Here is a 12,898-nt window from a genome sequence, read left to right on the forward strand (position 1 = left end):
GACCTGCTCTTGTGGCCACAGTATTTATATGGCTAGCCCAGTTCAGTTTCTGGTCAATGGTAACTCCCAGGATGTTGATAGTGGGGGATTCAGTGATGGTGATGTCATTGAATGTCAAGGGGGGATGGCTGGATTCTCTCTTATTGGAAATGGTCATTGCCTGACCCTTGTGTGGCATGAATGTTACTTGCCAATTTTCAGCCCAATCCTGGAAATTGTCCAGGTCTTGCTGCACTAGGACATGAACTGCTTCAGTATCTGAGGAGTCGTGAATGGTGCTGAATATTGTGCAATCATCAGCAAACACCCCTGCTTCTGACCTTATGATGGTCATTGATGAAGCAGCTGAAGATGGTTGGGCCTTGGACACTACTCTGAGGAACTCCTGCAGTGATGGCCTAGAACTGAGATGATTGACCTCCAACAGCCACAACCATCTTCCTTTGTGTTAGGTATGACTCCAACCAGTGGAGAGTTTTCCCCTGATTCCCATTGACTCCAGTTTTGCTAGGGCTCCTTGATGCCACACTTGGTCAAATGCTGCCTTGATGTCAAAGGCAGTCACTCTCACCTCACCTCTGGAGCTCAGTTCCTTTGCCCATGTTTGAACCAAGGCTGTAATGAGGTCAGGAGCTGAATGGCCTTGGCAGAATCCAAACAGAGCATTAGTGAGTAGGTTATTGCTAAGCAAGTGCCGCTTGATAGCACTGTTGATGACTCCCTTCCATCACTTTACTGATGATGGAGAGTAGACTGATGGGGCGGTAATTGGTCAGGTTGGATTTGTCCTGCTTTTTGTGTACAGGACATACCCAGGAAATTTTCCACATTGCCGGGTAGATGCCATTGTTGTAGCTGTACTGGAACAGGTTGGCTAGGGGCGTGGGAAGTTCTGGAGCACAAGTCTTCAGTACTATTGCCGGAATATTGTCAGGGTCCATAGCCTTTGCAGTATCCAGTGTCTTCAGCTGTTTCTTGATATCACATGGAGTGAATCGAATTGGCTGAAGACTGGCATCTGTGATACTGGGGACCTCTGGAGGAAGCAGAGATGGATCACCCACTCCGTACTTCTGGCTGAAGATTGTTGCAAATGCTTCAACCTTATCTTTTGCACTGATGTGCTGGGCTCCCCCATCATTGAGGATGGGGATATTTGTGGAGTCTCCTCTTCCAGTGAGTTGTTTAATTGTCCACCACCATTCACGGCTGGATGTAGCAGGACTGCAGGGCTTAGAACTGATCCATTGGTTGTGGAGTAGTGTGTGGAAGAGGGAGAGTAAGAGTGAGGGTGTGTGCGTGTTTGTGTGGTGTGTGAGTGAGCAGGCGAGTGTGTGTGTGTGTGCACTTGTGTAGTGGTATGCGTGTGCATGTGTAGGGGCGTGCGGTGGCACGAGCATTGGTGTGTGCGCGTTGCTGTGTGTGTGGGTGTGTGTCTTGGTGCTGTTCCTTGCAGTGAAGATCTTGCCTGTGGTGCCTCTCAATGGGAGAAAACCTCACTGTGACTCTGGAAGGAGTGCGTCAGCCACTGGGAGGAGGCAATTGAAAAGGATCCTTAATCATCTTCCCTGCGGCAGACAGTGATCCCCGCGGCTCCTATTTGCTTTAGAGACTTGGACAACCTACAGCTGGCACTTCAAAGCGCTACTATCACCAGTGACGCCTTTGCAAGATTCTCCAAATCCATTGGCAAGGAAGGCAGACTGACCGCAGTGTTGTTTCCCAAGCCAACATGCCCTGTATCGAGGCGCTATCGTTCAAAACCAGCTCCGCTGTGCGGGACATGTCATTTATACACCAGACACCAAAGTCCTGAAGCAACTGCTCTACTCGCAACCCAGTCGCGGCGAAGATTCCCAGGGAGACAACTGAAACACCTTAGGGATGTCCTCAAAGCATCCCTGAAGAGGTCAAATATCGCTGCTTCCTCATGGGAGACCCTGGCTTGTGACCGGCCGAAGGGAGAAGGCAAGTCATCCTTGATCCCAGGAAAAACTCAGCAGGTCTGGCAGCATCGGCGGAGAAGAACAAAGTTGACGTTTCGAGTCCTCGAAACGTCAACTTTGTTCTTCTCCGCCGATGCTGCCAGACCTGCTGAGTTTTTCCAGGTATTTCTGTTTTTGTTTTGGATTTCCAGCATCCGCAGTTTTTTGTTTTTATCATCCTTGATCCCGAGAGACTGCCTAAGACGTGTTTGTGCGAGAGAGTTTGTGAGTGAGTGCACGTGCACGTGAGAGAGTGTATGTGAGTGCATGTGCACGAGTGTGTGAGCGAATGCGTATGCGCAAGCGTGAGTGAACAAAAAAAGCATGAGTCCATCTCTTTCTGCCTGTGTATATCTATGTGTGAGAAAGAGTGCACGGGTGAGTGTGCGTGTGTGTGTGACTGCGTTTGTGTCTGGGAGTGTTCAAGTTATGAATGTGAGTGAGCATGTCCATCTCTTTCTGCCTGTGTCTGCCTGTGCCTCTGCCTGTTGCATGTTTCTCACTCTGTACGCTCCGTCTCTCTCTCTCAGTCTTTATTCCTCCCTCTCTTCACATATCCCCTTAGTTTCTCTTCAGCTGTGCCCTTATCTCATTACTGTCACTCTACAACAACAGCTTATATTTACATAGCACCTTTAATGCAGTAAGATGCCCAAGATGCTTCACGGAATCGTAACTGAATAAAATTCAACGTCTAGTTACAAGGAGGTATTAGGACAGGTGATCAAAAGCCTGGAAAAAGAGGCAGGTTTCAAGGAACATTTTATAGGAGGAAAGAGATACTGAGAGGTTGAGGGAGGGGAATTCCAGGGCTTAGAGGCCAGACAGCTGAAACACAGTCACCAATGGTGGAGTGATTAAACTCAAGGATGCACAAGAGGCCAGAATTAGAGGAACACAGATATCTCGGAGGGTTATAGGGCTGGAGCAAGTTACAGAGGGGTGAGGGCAAGGAGGGGCTAAGATATTGTTCTTTCTCTCTCTCTCTCTCTCTGCTTCTATGTGCCTCTTTGTCACAACCGAGTTGAATCTCTGTGTCTACCTGCATCTTGTGGCTTTTATTAAAAAAATGTTGCTGGTCACACTCAGTATTGGAAAAGGAACAACATGAAAATAAGTCAGGGCACATAGAAACAAAGAACACCAAGGGATGGAATAACTGTGAATGGGCGGGAATGATTGCAGTCAGCTCACTTTGATATGGAACAGTTCTGTGTCAGGCCGATGTTATTGTGTGAAAGGTTTTCCTTTAACCAGGAATGTTACATAAATCAGCAGCTGATGGGCACTTGAAGAAAAATATACACTCCCCAAGCCAGCCCCGCCTCACCATTTTCCTTAACGTGAGAACTTGTAGGGAGTGTGGAAAAGCCCATTATTCTTGTCGGACGTGGCCCAGTTGGCAGCGCTCTCGCCGATGAGTCAAGGAGGCCGTGGGTTTGAGTCCCACCCTAGTGCTGAGTTTCTCACCTCACCCTTTGCGCCCTCTGTAAATGGTGCCGGTGGGAAATGTTAAGGGGGCTAGCATGTGAGATCTGTGCACCCCGCCGTCCCCCCCACCCGGCCCGACCCACCCATCCCCCCACCCCCCCCCCACCCACCCTGCCCCACTTGAATTCAGGCACAGGGAAGCCAACCTTTGGTGAGGGGGGGCCTAATTTCAATGGTTGAAGTCTCAGTTTTAACCACAGCCTCGATCAACAACAACCAACTTTATATGCCGCCTTAAACATGAGGCCACATCATAACTGTATCGTCCTTGGGATGTGGGTGTCACTGGCAAATCCGGAATTTATTGCCCATCTCTCGTCACCCTGGGGAGGTGATGATGGCCGCCTTGGTGAACCACTGCAGTCCGTGTTGCATTTTTGTAATAGGCTTGATACAACTGAGCGGCTGGTTGGGTTATTTCAGAGGGCAGTTAAGTGTCAACCATATTGGTGTGGGACTGGAGCCACATCTAGGCCCAGACTGGTTAAGGATGGCAGATTTCCTTCTCTAAAGGACATTAATGAAGCAAGAAAATATCCCAAGATGATTAACAAGAGAAGTGTCATATTTGACCTTGAGACGAGCTTCCAAGCACATATCCGCACCATCACTAAGACTATCTATTTTTACCTGCCTAACATTGCCAGACTCTGCCTCCACCTGTGTTCCTCCGCTATTGAAAACCTTCATTGTGGCCTTTGTTACCTCTAGACTCAACCATCCCAACATTTCCCTGGGTGGCCTCCCATCTTCAAGTCTATGTAAACTCCATTATCTGCTCAATATCTGCTTACGTGACTCAGTGTCAAATTTTGCTTAATAACTCTCCAATTAAGTGCTTTGAAATGTTTTACTATGTTAAAAGGTTATGTAAAGGCTATATAAATGCAAGTTGGTGTTGACTATCAAAGGAACTTTGACACATAAGAGGATGTGAAGACAAGTTACTAAAAGCTTTGTCAAAGATGTAGGTTTTAAGGAGCGTCTTTAAAGAAGAGAGAGAGAGAGAGAGACAGATGAAGAGGATTAGGGACGAAATTCCAGAGCTTAGGACCAAAGTAACTGAAGACACAGCCGCAAATGCTAGAGCGATTAAATTTGGGAATGGCAAGAAATAGAGGAGAGGTCATGTAGGGTTACAGGGCTGGAGGAGGTTATGAAGATAGGGAGGGATTTGAAAACAAGAACGTGAATTTTGAAATCAAATTGTTGCCAGACTGGTAATGAAGGCCTGAGGAAGCTGGCATTGGCAGGAGGCCCAGGAATTATCGGACCAGGAGGACTGACTCCTCTCAGCACCACCCTGAGCCTGTCCTCTGTCTAGGCCTTCCCTCGCCCTTCACCCTCCACAGACCTTCCATAAATACGTTCCCTAATCCTCCGACAGTGCAGCACGCTCCCTCAGCACTGCCCCTCCGACAGTGCAGCACGCTCCCTCAGCACTGCCCCTCCGACAGTGCAGCACGCTCCCTCAGCACTGCCCCTCCGACAGTGCCGCACGCCCCCTCAGCACTGCCCCTCCGACAGTGCAGCACGCTCCCTCAGCACTGCCCCTCCGACAGTGCCGCACGCCCCCTCAGCACTGCCCCTCCGACAGTGCAGCACGCTCCCTCAGCACTGCCCCCCCGACAGTGCAGAACGCTCCCTCAGCACCGCCCCTCCGACAGTGCCGCACGCCCCCTCAGCACTGCCCTCCGACAGTGCAGCACGCCCCCTCAGCACCGCCCCTCCGACAGTGCAGCACGCCCCCTCAGCACCGCCCCTCCGACAGTGCAGCACGCCCCCTCAGCACCGCCCCTCCGACAGTGCAGCACGCCCCCTCAGCACCGCCCCTCCGACAGTGCAGCACGCCCCCTCAGCACTGCCCCCCGACAGTGCAGCACGCCCCCTCAGCACCGCCCCTCCGACAGTGCCGCACGCCCCCTCAGCACTGCCCCTCTGACAGTGCAGCACGCCCCCTCAGCACCGCCCCTCTGACAGTGCAGCACGCCCCCTCAGCACCGCCCCTCTGACAGTGCAGCACGCTCCCTCAGCACTGCCCCTCCGACAGTGCAGCACGCCCCCTCAGCACTGCCCCTCCGACAGTGCAGCACGCTCCCTCAGCACCGCCCCTCTGACAGTGCAGCACGCCCCCTCAGCACCGCCCCTCTGACAGTGCCGCACGCTCCCTCAGCACTGCCCCCCGACAGTGCAGCACGCCCCCTCAGCACTGCCCCCCGACAATGCAGCACGCCCCCTCAGCACCGACCCTCTGACAGTGCCGCACGCCCCCTCAGCACTGTCCCTCTGACAGTGCAGCATGCTCCCTCAGTTTTGGACTGGGTGTACTAGTCAGCATTTGTGCTCAACTTTTTGGAGCGGGACTTGAATGCATGACTTTCGGACTCAGACGCAATGTGTTACTACTCAGAATAGCTAACTCATCTCAGACAGGAGCTGCCAGCTGGTACCACAAAAGCTTCTTGCTGGTTAGTAATCGGCTGGAGGCTCCTTTACTCATTGTCCCAACAGACTATAGAATCATAGCATGATATAGCAAAGAAAGTGGCCATTTGGCCCATTGTGCCTGTGCCAGCTCTTTGAAAGAGCCATACAATTAGTCCTATTTCCCTCTGCTCTTTGCACAAAGCCCTGCAAACTTTTCCCTTCAAGTATTTATCCAATTCCATTTTGAATACTACCCCTTCTATCAAATGCCCCCTTAATCTTCTCTGTTCGAAGGTGAGTGATTCCAGCTTCTCCAGTCTCTTCACATCACTGAAGACCCTTATCCCAGGTGCCATTCTGGTAAATCTCCTTTCCACTCTTGCGAAGGCCCTGACATCCTTCCTGAAGTGTGGAGCCCAGAAATGGATATTTCAGCTGGGGCCTAACCAGTGATTTATAAAGGTTTATACAATTTCTCGCTTCGGTATCCTGGGTCTCTATTGAAAAATCCAAGGATTCCATTTAGCTTCTCTTTAAAATAAAAACAGCCTGATCAACCTTGTTCCAGTCCTACTCAGGCCCCCTCCCACAACTCTTTCTCCAGCATGATGCCACCACCAAACACATCTTCCCTTCACCCCCCTGTCGGCATTCCATAGGGACTGTTCCCTCCGGGACACCCTGGTCCACTCCTCCATCACCCCCAACACCTCAGCGCCCTCCCACAGCACCTTCCTATGCAATCGCAGAAGGTGCAACACCTGCCCCTTTACTTTCCCCCTCCTCCCCGTCCAAGGGCCCAAACACTCCTTTCAAGTGAAGCAGGACTTCACTTGCACTTCCCTCAATTTGGTCTACTGCATTCGCTGCTCCCAATGCGGTTTCCTCTACATTGGAGAGACCAAACACAGACTGGATGACCGCTTTGCGGACACCTTCAGTCTGGCCGCAAGCATGACCCAGACCTCCCTGTCGCTTGCCATTTCAACACTCCACCCTGCTCTCATGCCCACATGTCCGTCCTTGACCTGCTGCATTGTTCCAGTGAAGCTCAACGCAAACTGGAGGAACAGCACCTCATCTTCCGACTAGGCACTTTACAGCCTTCCGGGCTGAATATTGAGTTCAACAACTTCGGATCATGAACTCTCTCCCCCATCCTCACCCCTTTTTGATCCCTTTTTTTCGAATATTTATTTTTTAATTTTCATATATATATTTTTTCCCACCTATTTCTATTATTGTTATTTTTAAAATCTATTTCCATTCATTGTCTTATCCCCACCTTTTAGCCTATTTTGATCTTATCTCCCACACTGTCCCCTCCCCCCACCCCACCCCCACTAGGGCCATCTGTCACTTGCTCATCCTGCTTTCTACTCTTAAGGTCACCATTAGCACCTCCTTTAGCCAGTATCACCACCATCAACACCCCTTTCACCTTTTGTTTATGACATCTTTTGCAAGCTCTCCTTTGCCTCCACCTATCGCTGGCCTTCTATCCAGCTTCACCTGTCCCACCCCCCCTTAAACAGTATATATTTCACCACATTTTTACTTCTCTTTAGTTCTGAAGAAGAGTCATATGGACTCGAAAGGTTAACTCTGTCTTTCTCTCCACAAATGTTGTCAGACCTGCTAAGTTTTTCCAGCAATTTTTGTTTTTTGAGCCTGATCAACTTGTTCTGCCACCTTCAATAATTTGTATTTGTACACCTCCAGGCGTCTGGGTTCCTGCAACTCCCTCTAATAGGGACTTCCCAAATTTCGTAAATTTTAAGTCGTTTCCCCGGTGATGAAGAGCCAGGAATTCACCTGATGCTGCTTTCCTTAATTCCCTTCATAAGCCTGACAATTTCAATTCGATCGGCTTGAAGTTTCCATTCCTTACTCTTCCCTTAAACTCAAAACTCAAAGCTGGGCTTCCTCCTTCCTGCCCCTTTAAAGCCCACTGAGGAGCAATGGCTTCCTCTCGGGACACAGTGAGTAGTCTTGGAGCCACTCTGAGAGTTACCTGGAGCTGTGTGTGAGCAATCACACTCTGTCCCACTTAAAACACACTCTAACCCCTCGACCTCTCAGTGTGCTGTACCATTTAGCACATACTGTACTGCCTACTGGTTTCTTGGTCCTTCACTAATTTGCATTTATTCACGAGGTGTAACATCCACAAAGTCCCAATGAGATTCACTGTGATTGTTATCGTGGTGTTTTCTCTCTCTCTTCAACCTTTTCGACAGAGTTCACCAGGGCATCCTCTTCCAATGTCTCTCCTCCATTCCCCAACTTAGTGGCACTGCCTTCATTTGACTCCACTCTTAACCATACAATCCTAATTCAGCATCTCGAGCAATTTTTGTACCTGACGCTCAAATCACTTTGGGGGCTCCCCCAAGGATCTATCCTTGGCTTCTCAACAAACTCTGTCTGCTTTCTGTCTCAGACTGAAGCATGATCATTTTGAGATATACACTACATATGTGGACAATTGGACATTTGAAAGAAAACAAATCACCAATTTAATGTAACATGATCTAAATTGAGGAATGTTCACTATGGCATCATGAGTTGGCCTAAGTAAAAGTGACTATGAAGCTGCTGGACTGTCGTAAGAATCCATCTGGTTCACTAATGTCCTTTAGGGAAGGAAATCTGCCGTCCTTACCCAGTCTGGACCTAGATGTGACCCCAGGCCCACATCAATATGGTTGACTCTTAACTGGCCTCTGAAATGGCCGCTCAGTTGTACCAAGCTTGCTGCAAAAAAATACAATAAGACTGCAGCGACGTCAGCCACCACCACCTCCTCAGGATGACTAGAGATGAGCAAAAAATTTTGGACTTGCCGGTGTTACGCACGTCTCAAGAAATGATACGGTTGTTGTGTTACTTAATGATAGTACACACACCTCATACCTTCTCATTTCATTATCATTCAAGGTACAGCTGAAACGGTTCTTATTCTGTGTAGACTTTGTTGTTTTCCTGAATTTGCTATGATTCAGCATTGCTGTTCCACACGACCACCTTCCTCCCTTGCTGCGGTAATTCACTCTGTAGTATCACAGTCACTAGGTGCTCCCTGATTCCTGGTGCCAATGAGGGTCCAGATAATGGTGCCTGCCTGCTTGACAATAAGGGGCATTGGCACTAGGCCTGTACCTCTTGACGGTCCCCCAATTCCTTCATTCCATCATCAAAGCCATGCTTTCAGCAACCAAGGCCTTAGTCTCTGGAATTCCCTCCCTAAACATCTCCACCTCTTTACCTCTCTCTCCTCCTTTAAGACGCTCCTTAAAACCTACCTTTTGACCAAGCTTTTGGTCATCTGCCCTAATGCCTCCTAATGTGGCTCAGTGTCAAAGTTGATAATTGCTGTGTGCAGCACCCGAGAATGCTTTACCATTCTGAGTGTGCAGTATAAATATAGGTTGTTGTTGTTGTTTTATTTGGATTATGAGACAAACACCATCTTAAATAAAAGGCCAAACTATTTTCCCAATAAGCTAAAGACTTGGACAATGTTCATTAACCGGCAAAAAACTAGTAACCAACTTAAGTTTGAGAAATGTGAAGCTAATATTTAAACACTGGCTCATGTGCCCTGGATTTAGAATCTATGGGCTGAAACAGGCCATTCAGCCCAGCTGGTCAATGCCAGCTTTTATTCTCTGCACAAGTCTCCCCTCCTCCTCCTCCCCCAATCCCTCTATACCCTACCTCTTCATGTGTGTATCAAGCCATAAATATATAACTAATCCAATAGGGAATTCAGGAGAAACATATTTACCTAAGAGACTGGTGAGAATCTGGAACTCACTAGCAATAGGGACAAAGGAACAAGGATAAGCCAGTTAGTCCCTTGGACATTCAATGAGATCATGGAGTAGTTGAGGCAAATAATGTAAGCATATTTAGGGAAAGTTCAATAAGTGTGAGGGCTTTGTTGAGGGGTTATGTGGGGTAAGGTGGGAAGAGGCTCACATGACATAGACACATTGAGCTAAATGGCCTGTGGCAAAGCTGTAAAATTCGATGTAATTCTAAGCCTCCCTCAGATGCATTGATGCTCTCTTCTTCAACCGCTCAATGCAGCAGAGAGTTCCACATTCTCACCACCACCACCACCAACAGCAACATGCATTTATATAGTGCCTTCAGCGCAGTAAAACTTCCAATGGCTTCTAACAGGAGGTTTATCAAACAAAATTTGCCCAAGGAGCCAGGTGAGGAGCTTTGAGGACAGCCGACTAAAAGCTTGGTCAAAGAGGTAAGGATTAAGGACAATGCAACATAGTTTCTCCCAAACTCTTCACCTCTTCATGCCCATCCTATATTCAAGCCTCACAGTTGATTTTCACCACTCAACACTAGATATTGCCAAATTCAGGATTTGTACTTCTCAGTGATCATGAAGATGAAATGCTTCCATCTCCCTGTCAATAGGCCAGTAACCGGGCAAGGAAGTGAGCATGTCTGGTTAGATAGCTGAGAGTCGATGGCAAAACCCACTTCATTCTACAGGAACTTTTTGCTTCCAACCCACTCATGTTTCTGGAACGCATCCATTTGTGCCTGCCAAACTCCAGGAATACTGTCCAGCGAGACACTTGGATCCCAACGGAGACAAGCCAAGCCCATGACAAGTCATTTTACACACACAACACCAGGCTCTTAAAAATTCCCTTTTACTGTTTCAAAGAAACAGAGGGAGAAAAAAAAACCAGGCAAATTCATTGTGATGATCTAACAGAAGAAGATGACAATTTGCAGAAGAATGGACCTAATTAAAGCCATCAGCCTAATCATTTTAACTATTGTTTTTTAAACACGTATAGGAACTCCATCCCGTTTGGCTCCGCCAACACATTCCACTAAGTTACTGCAATCTTCTGGAGTTAATGTATCAAGAGCTGTATCATAGGACTGGTCAGTACAGGCTGGACCCTTCTGACCTATCGTTTCGAGTCCGTATGAACCATCTCCAGAGCTCTGAAGAAGAGTCATATGGACTCGAAAAGTTAACTCTGTTTCTCCCTCCACAAATGCTGCCAGACCTGCTGAGTTTTTCCAGCATTTTCTGTTTTCGTTTCAGATTTCCAGCATCCGCAGTATTGTGCTTTTATTTTGATCCATTGTGACTGCCTGCTCTTACAATCAGTTATCCAATTTGGCCCATTCTCCCTGCTCTTTCCCCATCGCCTGGCATTCCCCACCCCCAACTCCCCATCCCACCACCCCCCCCAACTCCCCATTCCACCACCCCCCCCCCAACTCCCCATCCCACCCCCCCAAACTCCCCCAACTCCCCATCCCATCCCCCCAACTCCCCATCCTACCCCCAACTCCCCATCCCACCACCCCTAACTCCCCACCCACCTCCCCTCAACTCCCCATCCTACCATCCCCCAACTCCCCATCCCACCCCCCCAACTCCCCATCCCACCACCCCCCCAACTCCCCAACCCACTCCACTACCCACCCAACTCCCCATCCCACTCCCCCAACTCCCCATTCCAACCCCCCAACTCCCCATCCCATCCACCCCCAACTCCCCATCCCATCCACCCCCAACTCCCCATCCCATCCACCCCCAACTCCCCATCCCATCCACCCCCAACTCCCCATCCCATCTACCCCCAAATTCCCATCCCATCCACCCCCAACTCCCCATCCCATCCACCCCCAACTCCCCATCCCATCCCTCCAACTCCATCCCATCTCCCCCCAACTTCCCATTCCAACCCCCCAACTCCCCATCCCACCCCCCCAACTCCCCATCCCACCCCCCCAACTCCCCATTCCAACCCCCCAACTCCCCATCCCACCCCCCCCCAACTCCCCATCCCACACCCCCAACTCCCCATTCCAACCCCCCAACTCCCCATCCCACCCCCCCAACTCCCCATCCCACATCCCCCCAACTCCCCATCCTACCCCCTCAACTCCCCATCCCACACCCCCCAACTCCCCATCCCACACCCGCCAACTCCCCATCCCATCCCATCCCACCCCCCCCTCCCAAAACTCCCCATCCCAAGCCCCCACCCCCCAACCTTCAAGAACTTGTCCAGTTCCCTTTTAAGAGTTCCTATTGAATCTGCTCACACCTCCCTTTCAGACTCTGCATTCCACATCACACTTCTCATCTCCTCTTCTGGTCCTTCTAATTGTCTCAAGACTGTTCCACTGAGAGCAAACCCGTCCACACAGATTGTCACAGCACTACTGGGTGGGGGGACAAACTCCAAGGGGGTGAAGAATTACAAGCAGAAAATCCAAACTCTAAGAGGTTGAGCCGAGTATTCCATCCCCAGCAAACTTTGGGGAACAAGTCAGCAGTTTTTACCCCAGGTTATCCGACACGCGAAGCGCTGATCGTTCAGACTGGATCTCACCTGGGAACCCAACGCCGGCAGATTCTCCTCTTGCGAAGAGCCCGAAGTCCTTCGGTTGCTCCAACAAAACTACATGGATGGAGGTTGCGGATCCCACAACAACAAACTTCAAGTCAACTCCCAGGCTTATTGTGGAAATGGGCTGCAAGTCTTGTTGTGACGGGGGAGGGGGAACAGAGAGAGAGAAAAATCTCCAAAGTTTTTCTTCCCACTTAAGATCCGAGCGAACTCAGTCAGCTGGAGAACATAAAGTTGCTGTTTTGCTCGTTGAGGAGGGTTCCGCCTGTGTTTAAAAATACAAGAGAGAGAGAGAGAGAAAAGTTTCTGGAACTTGGAAGACTAAAGACTCAGCTCCTGAATATTGGAGCGGGAGGATGGTGACTGTAACTAGTTTCCTCCCCTCCTGAGCTCAGTTTCCCCAACTCTGAGACAATTCCCTTCCCAGTCTAGCAATCTGCCCAACTTTTTTTTTTGTGCGTGTGAGTGAGTGTGTGTGTGTGTGTGTGTGGGATTTAAAAAGGATGTTGAGAACACTGCTTCTCCAACGCCAAGCGTTGACTCACGGTCATTGAATCGGCATCAGACCTCGGTTTAGCC

The 12,898-nt window shown here is 49.5% G+C and overlaps 1 protein-coding gene across 1 annotated transcript in view; it reads right to left on the reverse strand.

The window, feature by feature from the left end:
• Positions 1-12,462, reverse strand: part of pdgfrb (platelet-derived growth factor receptor, beta polypeptide) — an 83,403-nt gene extending 70,941 nt beyond the window's left edge. The window contains exon 1 of the mRNA XM_078551174.1: positions 12,302-12,462. The gene's annotated coding sequence lies outside the window, so the exon portion shown is untranslated. The remainder of the gene's footprint in view (positions 1-12,301) is intronic.
• Between the last annotated feature and the right edge of the window lie 436 nt (positions 12,463-12,898).

The sequence above is a fragment of the Cetorhinus maximus genome, chromosome 10, assembly GCF_964194155.1.
Source record: "Cetorhinus maximus chromosome 10, sCetMax3.hap1.1, whole genome shotgun sequence".
Taxonomy (NCBI): domain Eukaryota; kingdom Metazoa; phylum Chordata; class Chondrichthyes; order Lamniformes; family Cetorhinidae; genus Cetorhinus; species Cetorhinus maximus.